Below are 10,469 nucleotides of genomic sequence, written 5' to 3' on the forward strand. Positions count from 1 at the left end.
GATATATAAGAGAGGACACTTTTCAATCTAAGCCGTGTTAACGTTAGGCATAGCAGTAGCGTTGGTAAACCAAGCACGGAGATATATAATAGAGGATACTTTTATCTATTAGCTAGCTAATAACAACCTAAATTAACCCCTAAACTAACCCTTTTAAAAAAAAAAACCCCAACTCCAGCCAGGTGCTGACGCGTGAATGCCTTTTTGTCCCGGTTGGTGTCAGCAACCGGGACTAAAGGCCCCCCTACCTGGCCTAGCCGCAGCGGCCACGTGGAGGCCCATCTGTCCCGGTTCGTGTAAGAACCGGGACTAAAGGCTAAGGGCATTACTAACGACCTTTTTGTCCCGGTTCCAAAACCGGGACAGAAGGCCCTTACAAACCAGGACAAAATGCCCTTTTTCTACTAGTGATACTCTCCGATTTAACAGATTCTACATACAAAAAATAATATATATACTATTTAAACATGATTATATATATATATATATATATATATATATATATAGTCTATTTAGAACCAGGGTCAAGAATAATTAATTCTTCACCCCGGTCGGACGAACCACCCCCACACTCCACCCCAGTTTACTCCTCCGGCGCCGAAAGGAAAGCGAGGTACACACATCCGCGCGTATCCATCGTAATTTTTGTTTTAGTTAAAATAAAATTACACCGGCAGTTGGTTCCGAATTCTCACATCCCAGAGCTCTCGCCCCCATGTTCCTGGGAGAACCTTCTCTCTCCCCATGACCGAAAGCGAGCGACTGCTCCGATCAACATCGCGACGGTTTTACGACGAGTTGATTCGGCGGCGGGAGGATTCACTGCGTGGTGGTTGGCCTTCGCGGCATGCAACACTTGGTGGACTGGTCAATGGTATGCTGCACAGCGGACGGAGGGTGAGGACGGCTCGCCCACCTGCAACCTCATCCTCCGGCTGGAATCGAGGAGGGCCATCGCTCCCCGACCTCCCTCTTCACTAGCAGCCTGCTAGTACTTGATGATTACCTCTCGTATGTGAGTACTACCAGGCTACCAGCCACCTGCAACGAGATTCCCTATCTCGAGATCCAAGTTTGCTTAACTTCATGGGAGCTGCTACGCGTCAGCCGACGGATTCTTTAAAAAGATTCGCCACCTCCTAAGTCGTCGGATCTTACGAATTGAGTGACCGAACGTCATCATGTACTACTGCAACATAGGTTGTGTTGCGGAAACATGAGTCATGTTGCAGAATTTTTTACGACATAGATCAAGTTGCAGATTTTTTTATTACAACAATAGTCTTGCTACAATTTTTTCTTGCAGCAACAATCTTGTCAAAGAAATTTTTGTAACAAAAGTCTTGTTACAGAAACTTTACAAAAGTCAGAAAATTTGCAGAAACATTTTACAACAAAGGTCTTGCCGTAGAATGATTCTGCAACTAAGATCTTGTTGCAGAAATTTGTATCCTTTTCATAATCAATGTCCGTGCGAGCTGTGGCCCTGTTTCTGGATAAGATGAAGATATTTCTAAGAAAATAAAATAAACACGTGGTAAACGATGGAAGCGGTTGACGCGTAGGAGCGATCCGCCAGTAGATAGTAATAATTTCCCTAACTTCATACGCGTCCCAAGGTTAGGAAGATTTTGATTTCGGTCCAAGTTCCTCAACTTGCGACCCTTTTTTAAAATATATAAAGATTTGTGACCCAGTTTTGTGACTATAGGAGCAGTCTCGATTGTGAATATCCCCAATTGCGTCAATTTTATCTTTCTTGCATCGAATTGTCCGAACCGATCCAATTTTTGATATGGTGGATTAATACTGGGTAAGACTATGTGATGGACATAAACTCAGTGTGAATGATCTGGTGTAGGTAGATTCAGTTGCAGGACCTCAAGTTTATGCTCTTGGTTGGATCAATCAAAATCTACTTTATTTACTACTATTATGAACATAACAAGTGGAGACTTCATATTGCAGGCAACAAGAAGAGTACGCATTAATTATATTCTTATAATGATGATCTAGTTTGCTTTCAAACTAGGTTGCCCATGTGTTTTTACAATACACTAGTTGATTGCCCGTGCGTTGCCACAGGAACCGGTCTTTTTTACATCACAAGAAAAGAAAGATGCATGGATAAATCCTGATGCTCGGACATTTTTCTGGATCCATTCTTACCTAAATGGATGAATGAAGAAGGGGGCGAGCAGATACGACGGCCACACACACTTCTTTTTAACCGAATAAAGCTGGATCTACTGAACGAATAGGATCGGCGAAATATTAAGAAAGCAATATCAAACCTACTCTACTTTCATTAATCAATAATTTTCTAACATCATCCTGATACATATCAACATTAGAAGTCTTTTTTGATTTATCAATATCCAACAGCTTAGCGTATCAGCACCACATCAGCTAGGTTCTTTTCAAGCAGGAGCAGTTCTAAACTCTTGCCTACATCGTTTTAATCGTTACTACCTCTATAAGTTGAACTGCAAAAATATCTTACATTATGTTACAATCTTACAGAGATAGTACTAATGAAGAAAACCACATATTACAGAAGACAAAGTTCAAGTGGCAAAAGACAGATCATGAATATGTCCACAATCAGCCTACTAGAGTTTGTGTTCCTTTTCTCTGAAGCATCATACTTAGAAAAGTTGTTCTAAAAATGCTCCAGATTTCAGGTGATTGATGTTTCCGTACAGGTAACAAGAGTTGTAAAAAGTACAAATTGACGTTCCCCAACGATACAAAGAACCAGTTTGTAACACACCGCACTTATTTGTGTGTAAATTTCTCTAATACAGACACATGAGTCCAAAATTCTGTATATATATCTTTGGATAACATGATTAAGAAGAAAACTTGGTTCTGCATAATTATTTTTAAAACAGAAGGCTAAATGTGTTTTTCACTTTGACATTATCCGACTTGTACCTGCAACGCTTCCCGCACACATACATCGATCTACCACTTCGAAACAAGAAAAGAATTATATAAATTCCAGAGACAAGCCTGTAGAAAGCACATGAAATCCTGAAAAAATCATCTGGATTTATAAGCACACCCAGAAGATAGCAAAATGATCTAGTCAGATAAGATGCATGTACATACTACCGTTGAATTCAGTTATTTAACGTGATAATGGTTCTTACTCCTGAAAACATTCTGGTTGTTGATTACCGGTGCTTGATCTCATGTGATAACTTTCATTCAAGCAGTTATGTTTACTCAGTTGATCACTGCTTTCTCTTCACTCCTTGACATGTTGCACTGTTCTTCAAGAAATCCTAAGCTTAAATAGCTTAGGTGAAGCACCATATTATACTTACATATCCTGCAGTAGAGTAAGAACCATAAGGAGATTATATGTACCTAGCTTCTTTCGCATGTGATCTATGGGTTTCTTAACCACTTAGCTTGAACACCAAGTGTATTTCTGAATTCAAGTATAATTTTGAAACCTATTCATATTGAAGTGTCGTTCTTTAGGGCATTGGAGTGCCTAACTAATGCCACTAAATGCAGCATACATACACCAGTTAAATTACTAATTATACAATCAGCTGGATCATCTTCTTTGTATTATTACGAACAACTACGAACAACACACGTACAGTGTGCTGGACTGAAGAGTGAAAAAAAGAACACTTAACCAACCGTATGTGACAACAATGTGTTTGATATGGCAACCCACATGCACATACTTAGTAATGTGTTCAACAAGATATGACAACGCACACGCATCTATATATAATTGTAATATCTAGTCAAATGGCTCAGGATTTTAGCAGTAGGTAGACGTACATACAACAAGGAATAAACATGCAGTCCGCATTTAGATGTGGGTTTCGTGGAAAACATACCTTCTTATTTTGCATGAATTTTCACAGATTGCTAGAGTTATCCTGTGAAACCTCATAAGTCATACCACAATAGATTTGTTCAGATGTGTATTAAAAATTAAGTATTATAAAATTCAAATAAGCCATTAAGGTTTATTTGCCAGAATTTCTAGGCAAACATCACTATGCAGCATGAACTGGTAGGTAAAGTAGGATGCATATATACTCACAACAATGTTCAAAAACTGAAATGCAAAGCACCAATTCTTCAATTGAAATGCATGGATCTAGATAGCTTCTGCTATCACGGTTGATTGCAGCCATGTGGCAACAAAGCTAAAACTGAAAATTCACAAAGAGAACTATGGAGGGGTGCAAAAAAAGACTGGATCTGAATCATTTAACTCACATGCACACATATTTTCTTCATGTCATTTTCTGATGCATGACAATCCTAAAGACTCGTGCCATGGATGTGGGGCTTGAGATCATGTCTGCATGGGAGGCTGAGCAGAGGACATGTTCGTGACTGTTGTCAGCCCGATCACGAGTTCATCTACATCGTGGACCTGCTGGAGGGCAGCCCGAGTGCGATCCGGCAAAGGATGTATGTCTCGGCGAAGTTGTTGCTTGTCCTGGTGTTTCTCTTCCATCTCATTTGGCAGCGTTTTTAGTTCGTCATCAGAACTATTTCAGTTTTTCTTGTGTCTAACTTCCCCTTGCAGAAGTTTATTTTTCCCAATGTAAATCATGTAACTCAGCACTCACAGTATCTGTTATTTAATACTATTACAAACAAGCAAAACTCTAACCTTCTAACACGATATTATATAGAGCTATATGATACTGTATCATATCGTGATACATAATCCTCTGTTTCCTCATTTAATTTCGTGATACATAAGCAAAAAACGCCTAGGTGATGTGTATGATACCACCTATAATACTTTTATTGTGACCAGCCTTATTTTTGGTACCGACATTTCCCAACCTCCATGAATTCAACTGAAAAAATGTCACACCGGTGGGACGCGTATGGACACTCAAGTCAGTCATAGACAATTACTACATTCTACTATTAATTACTACACCAGAGTAGACTATATGTATGCGAGATGTTGATTGGCATGACATGAAGTCAATGATCCAGGCTTGCAAAGTACTAAAACTTTAAGATAACATTATACTCCTATTATACAGGCTCACTGATTGCATTCTACAATTATCAATTTCAGCCGTATAGCTAGCTAGATCTGCACATCACTACCCCTCAACCCCCAAAAGAAAATAAATCTGCACATCAGGGCCCTAATAACTAACAAATCCTGTGTATACATACAGATATAGTATGAAACACATATATCGTAGTAGTAAAATAGATCCTTGGGGACCTTGGTGCATGCATGGGCCCACACGGCAGTGTGACCGGCAGATGACATGGCACATAGAGATGGTCTAATCCACAAACAAATAAATCCTTATCTCAACAGGGATAGCCTCACCTAGCTACTCCATCCATCCATCCATCTCCTCTCACCGGCCATCATAATCCGTGGGAAAGCATCTCCATCCCCATCATCTTATCCTCCTGCCAATTTTAAATAGTGATGATACATGAAGAGAATTCAGACAAAAAATTAATTCTCATGCATGCTTGGTAAAGCCAACTTCAACATTAAGAAAAAGGAAAAATTCAGCACAACTTTCCAATATGTATATAAAAGAGAAGAGCTTCTTTCAGAATTCAGAGGGTAAAAGAAGAGAGTTGACAAAGTCATTGGATAAAGTTTGCAATCAGTTAATAACTGTAAAGTTCCACAGCCTCAAAGATCAACAAAACATAGCTCTGAGATGACCCCGAAGTCAATCTAAGTAAAAAAATGAGCTGGAACATAAATGTTGGGTGATTATCATGTACATCAACATACCAAGTTGAAGTTATGTTCAAATATGCACAACCAGCTGGGCATAAGATAACACAACAGCTACATACCAATTTAAGGAGTATGGATTTGGAGATATTTCACTATGGCTGTAGGACATCACCACACTGATAAAATGAAATAAATGAAGTTAGGAGATGAGCTCACTATCCCACGCATGTGGTGTGTGTTCCTTCCCCCACTTCTTCTATTTTGCCTCTGCCACAATCATGTAAGTTTTGGACATATCAAGACCATCTGAATCAAGAGTCTCCCAATCTTCTTTTTTCCTGTAGTCCAATCACTTTTCCTTACATAAGTCTCTGCTTTCACCATGAGGCTTCATCCTCTTGTGCCCTGCAACCATCGCCAGCTGGTCCTAGCTTCGTTCTGGTAGGCACCACCACATCAAACATTAGGAACTAAATATCCTAAACTACCCAACAACAGATGAATTAATTTAACGCCCTGACACAAATAGGAAGTCAACCAAATAGACGATTGGAGGCGTTACATCTCTGATTGTTTTCGAAATTACAAATGAAGAGACAGGGTGATACCCGATTTGGCATCGGAAATCTTCTTAACACATCGCTGAGAGCAGTCATGGTAGGGGTTGGAGGCGTTGATACAGTCACGTGCATGGTGTGGTTCTTCAGTCGCTTCCACTGGTTAGGGATTCCAGCGAGCACCCGACATACCCCGCCGAAAGCTTGCCACTGCCCCTCCTCCTCGACCTCTGGCACCGCCTCCACTACTGTACCTCGCGCACCTCTTCTCCTCCTCCCTGGTACCGTCGCTGCCTCCATTGCTATAGCTCGCGTACCGCTTCTCCACCTTGACCACCGTCGCCGTCTCTACCGCCATGGCTCAGACCACCACGACCCCCTCACCGTCGTCGCATTGGTCTATGGTCAAGCCATCCCGACCATGGCCGCTCGCGGGAATGACGAAAGATCCACGGATGGGAGGCACAAAATTGATGGGGTTAGAGGGAGGAGCCCGTGAGGAGGCCATCCGTTGGAGAGGGAGGTGCAGGGTGGCCGTGGCTGTAGGAGAGGGGGCGTCCACCGGAGAGGGGGGCCATCCGCCAGAGAGAGGGTCGTCCTCTAGAGAGGGGGCCATCCGCCGGAGAGAGGGTCGTCCTCTGGAGAGGGATGCGCAAGGTGGTCGCGGGAGAGGGAGTTGTCAGGTGGGGAAGGAGGTGTTAGGGGAAGGCGTCGGGTGGTCGTCGGCGAGAGCGGCATCCGATGGACAGGGAGGCGTTCGGTGGGTGGTCGTGGGGGAGGGGATGCGGGCGGTTCGTCTTTCTGGGATGAGGTGGAGAACATGCCTGTTTTGTTTTTTGCGCTAACCTCGAACCTGGTTTTTCCCTTGCGATTTCTTTTCTCCGTGGGTTGGCAGGAGGGGAGAAAGAGATTTTTTTAATTAAACCGATTGGTTTTTGGAGGGTTGAATAAAAATCGATGGTGGAACGTGGGTGGGAGGATAGCCAGCGTTAGCGTTGGGAGGGGGATCGCACCAGGTGGAACCATCACGACGACGACAGATCCCCTTTAATAGTAGAGATACCCATGAGAAATGGTTCGGGGTTCATTCATCCATTCATCTATTTCCTACTCCTTCCGTTTCTAAATATAAGTCTTTTAGAGGTTTTACTAGGAAACTACATACAAATGCAAACATATTTCAGTATGTAGATTCACCCATTTTGTTTCGTATGTAGTTTTCTAATGAAATCCCTAAAAGGACTTATATTTAAAAACGGAGGGAGTACTAGCTACTTTGCATCAATGCGTGTGAGGGAGGTAGTACTCTTTTTCTTCATGTGCTTAACGCATGGGGTGATCTCGAACCTGACTCCAGCGATCTTTTTCTTAGTTGGTTGTGCTACAGATATTTGTATCAATTTTATAGTCTAGTACTGTTTTCATCGCGACAGACATTTAACAGTTGTCATTTGATTTCATCTGTCACTGTCAATGAAAGGGCTCCTAGTCGTCCATACATACTACGGGCTTGCTTTATTTGCAATTGCTCTTTTTCATGCAATTTCTATCGGTGCTGGCTTTTCTTCTTCTAGAATTATACAATTGATACTAAAATTCTACTTGTTTAATCAGATGCTTAGTTATTTATTTTGATTTCAATTGAGTCTCTCATATTTTTTAAGGTATCACCATGAGAAGGAGAAAAAAGAGGAAGCTACATTTCCAAGCGGATGCCAACTGTTGCATGTGGGGTCAATAACATGTTCTCACGGCATGCACACTGTTGTTTATGTATTATCCTGGGTTTCCATGCTAGTTCATCATAGTCGTAACCATGGTTTGACTATTTGGTTTCATTCTTCTGTCTCACAATAAGTGTCTCAACTTTAGTATAATTTTGTACTGATGTTAGTATAAAGTTAAAACATTTATTTTGGGATGGACGGAGTATTTACCAGCAAACATGTATAAACCATTTTGGGATGGAGGGAGTATTTACCAGCAAACATGTATAAAGTTAAGACATTTATTGATCTTGTACTTATTGACTAAATAGGTGAATCAATATTTTATCGTGTATGCTTCGTATACAAGTACTATCTGCTTCAATACATACTATTGAAAATACAAAATTAATATGCATATTTTTTTGGCTCACCTTTGGTGTGTTGCAAGGAATAATTTCTTATGCATCATATGATGATTTCTTCTTCTTATCATGGTCATTGTTGCTACCAAAATATAATAGTACACAAAAATTGTCACATTTACTTGCAAAAAAATCCTATTTGTCCAATATCTACTTTCTAGTAGAGCTTGCGCACTTAGCATGTATTTTGGCATACCGATGTCATTCTTTCTGTCTCGACACTTGGTACTTTTTCATGAGGGATCTTTGTGTTAATGCCTGAATGGGAATTGCTGCAATGTCAGTTATACAATTCGGTAGAAATCTATGATAAAGGAAGATGCAGCCTCAAAATTTCATTCACTAGTTAGTTTTGAAAATAGGTTCCTGACACATTCTTTAAACAAACATAAAAAACATAACTTTATGCTTATTGTACACCAGTTAATCCTGTAGAGAAGGTCCGTGCCATCTTTTGTGCTTCAGATTATAATCACCGTTCCACATTGATCATGTTCATCTTTAACGGATTTACATGTCTCTCAGAGCTATCCGTTAAAATATGGTACTTGTAAGATTTATATTGCTAAGGTAATTATTATTTTTAATGTTTATTTTTGTCCTTTTCCATTAAATGATTAGCCATTCTGCTATTGATAGTGTGGCGTTTTCAAAGACTGTTTATGGGCTCCTGACTTATTTATATGAATTTTGTGCTTTTAGGAGTTGATGGTAGCAGTCGTCTCAACAATACAGCTTCCCTGTGATGTTTTGTTATGCAACACATCAAAACAGATGAAAAGTAGTCTCGAAAGTAATGAAGGCATTGTTCTTGACACCTGTAAATTATCTGACTGACGAATTCTGAAACATGTGGTCATGTGGAGAAGTTTTTCAAGTTCCTTTGGTATACCATTAAACCTGGTAGGTATAACTGTATATAAGTACACCTATAAGGGTCATCTGAATCATCTGAGATAGTGGATGCTGTCAGTCAATTACTTACAGTTGCCTTTGTTGTATGCTCTTCCCTTTCTTTGCAACAAGTGGCATTGTTTTAGTTCTAGTTCTTTCTTTAAAAAGAGCAAGATGTATACATCTCTTAGGAAAGAAAAGACAAATCGGTGTATTACACTGAATTTATCAAGCAAGCATGCAATTCTTTTATGATTGCCAATGTTTTGGAATAACATCATCCAGGAAGGAATCCACGCATTACCGTTACATTAGTCCCTGAGGCCTCGTTTGGTTAAGGGGGATTGGGGAGGTTTTGGGAGGGAGGGATTTCAGGGGATTTGGTGAATCCCTTTCTTCCACCCAATCCTCTCAAATCCCCTGAAATCCTCTCACATCCTTTCTATTTGATACACAGGGATTCATACAAAGTGATTCATACACATGAGTACAGTATAATTTTTAAAAATGTAATTTTTACAACTTCAAAAGATTACAACAAAAGGCATGGCTCTTTGTCTGTATCTACTACACTCTGAGATGATGCATTTTATTAACTATTAGATGGTCCATGCCATCAGATGTTGTAGTTTGGACTCAAACATTAAGTGGCAACACGAGATGATTCATCAAAGAGAAACGCAACGCAGCTCTGTTATAGGTAGGACTGAAACTTCAAGTGTGTGGAATAAGAGTGAAACTACTTCATGTTCAAGCACTTAATTTCTGAATTTGAGAACAACAAATAGGTTTCATATACATGGTCAGGAGAATAGACCAAGTTTAGCTAGCAGAAACACAACAACTTCTGATTTTCACTTTTGCCGAACCCCTATCTCACTTCAAGAAGTTATGGATTCACGTGATCGAGACGACGATGACACTCTAAAGAAATGAACTGTGAAGCGATCAAGCGAAGGTCAGGAATCCTGTTCTGCTCTTTCTCTACACCGCATCAACATTCAGGTACCGCAGTCCTGCGTGGGCTGAAATAGAATTTAGAAGGAGGAAAGGTTAGGAGGTAAGGTCACCCATCATATTGCTAAAACAGAGTCAACAACAATATCAAGAAGACGGTTGATGTACAATCCTGAAAGCAAATTACTACAATTGGCTAAATCATGATGAA

General features: G+C 40.3%; 1 long non-coding RNA gene across 4 annotated transcripts; it reads right to left on the bottom strand.

Moving 5' to 3' along the window:
- Positions 1-2,812: 2,812 nt before the first annotated feature.
- On the bottom strand, positions 2,813-7,237 carry LOC123448600. 4 transcript variants are annotated; one of them, XR_006631852.1, is made up of 3 exons: positions 5,839-7,096; positions 3,156-5,433; positions 2,813-3,049 (listed from the first exon to the last, which is right to left on the bottom strand). It is a non-coding gene; the product is annotated as an uncharacterized LOC123448600 (long non-coding RNA). The 4 variants fall into 4 exon arrangements; XR_006631851.1 differs by having other exon boundaries at positions 5,936-7,095; XR_006631853.1 differs by having other exon boundaries at positions 3,156-3,908; positions 4,255-7,090.
- Between the last annotated feature and the right edge of the window lie 3,232 nt (positions 7,238-10,469).

The sequence above is a fragment of the Hordeum vulgare genome, chromosome 4H (assembly GCF_904849725.1).
Source record: "Hordeum vulgare subsp. vulgare chromosome 4H, MorexV3_pseudomolecules_assembly, whole genome shotgun sequence".
In the NCBI taxonomy this organism is placed as follows: Eukaryota; Viridiplantae; Streptophyta; class Magnoliopsida; order Poales; family Poaceae; genus Hordeum; species Hordeum vulgare.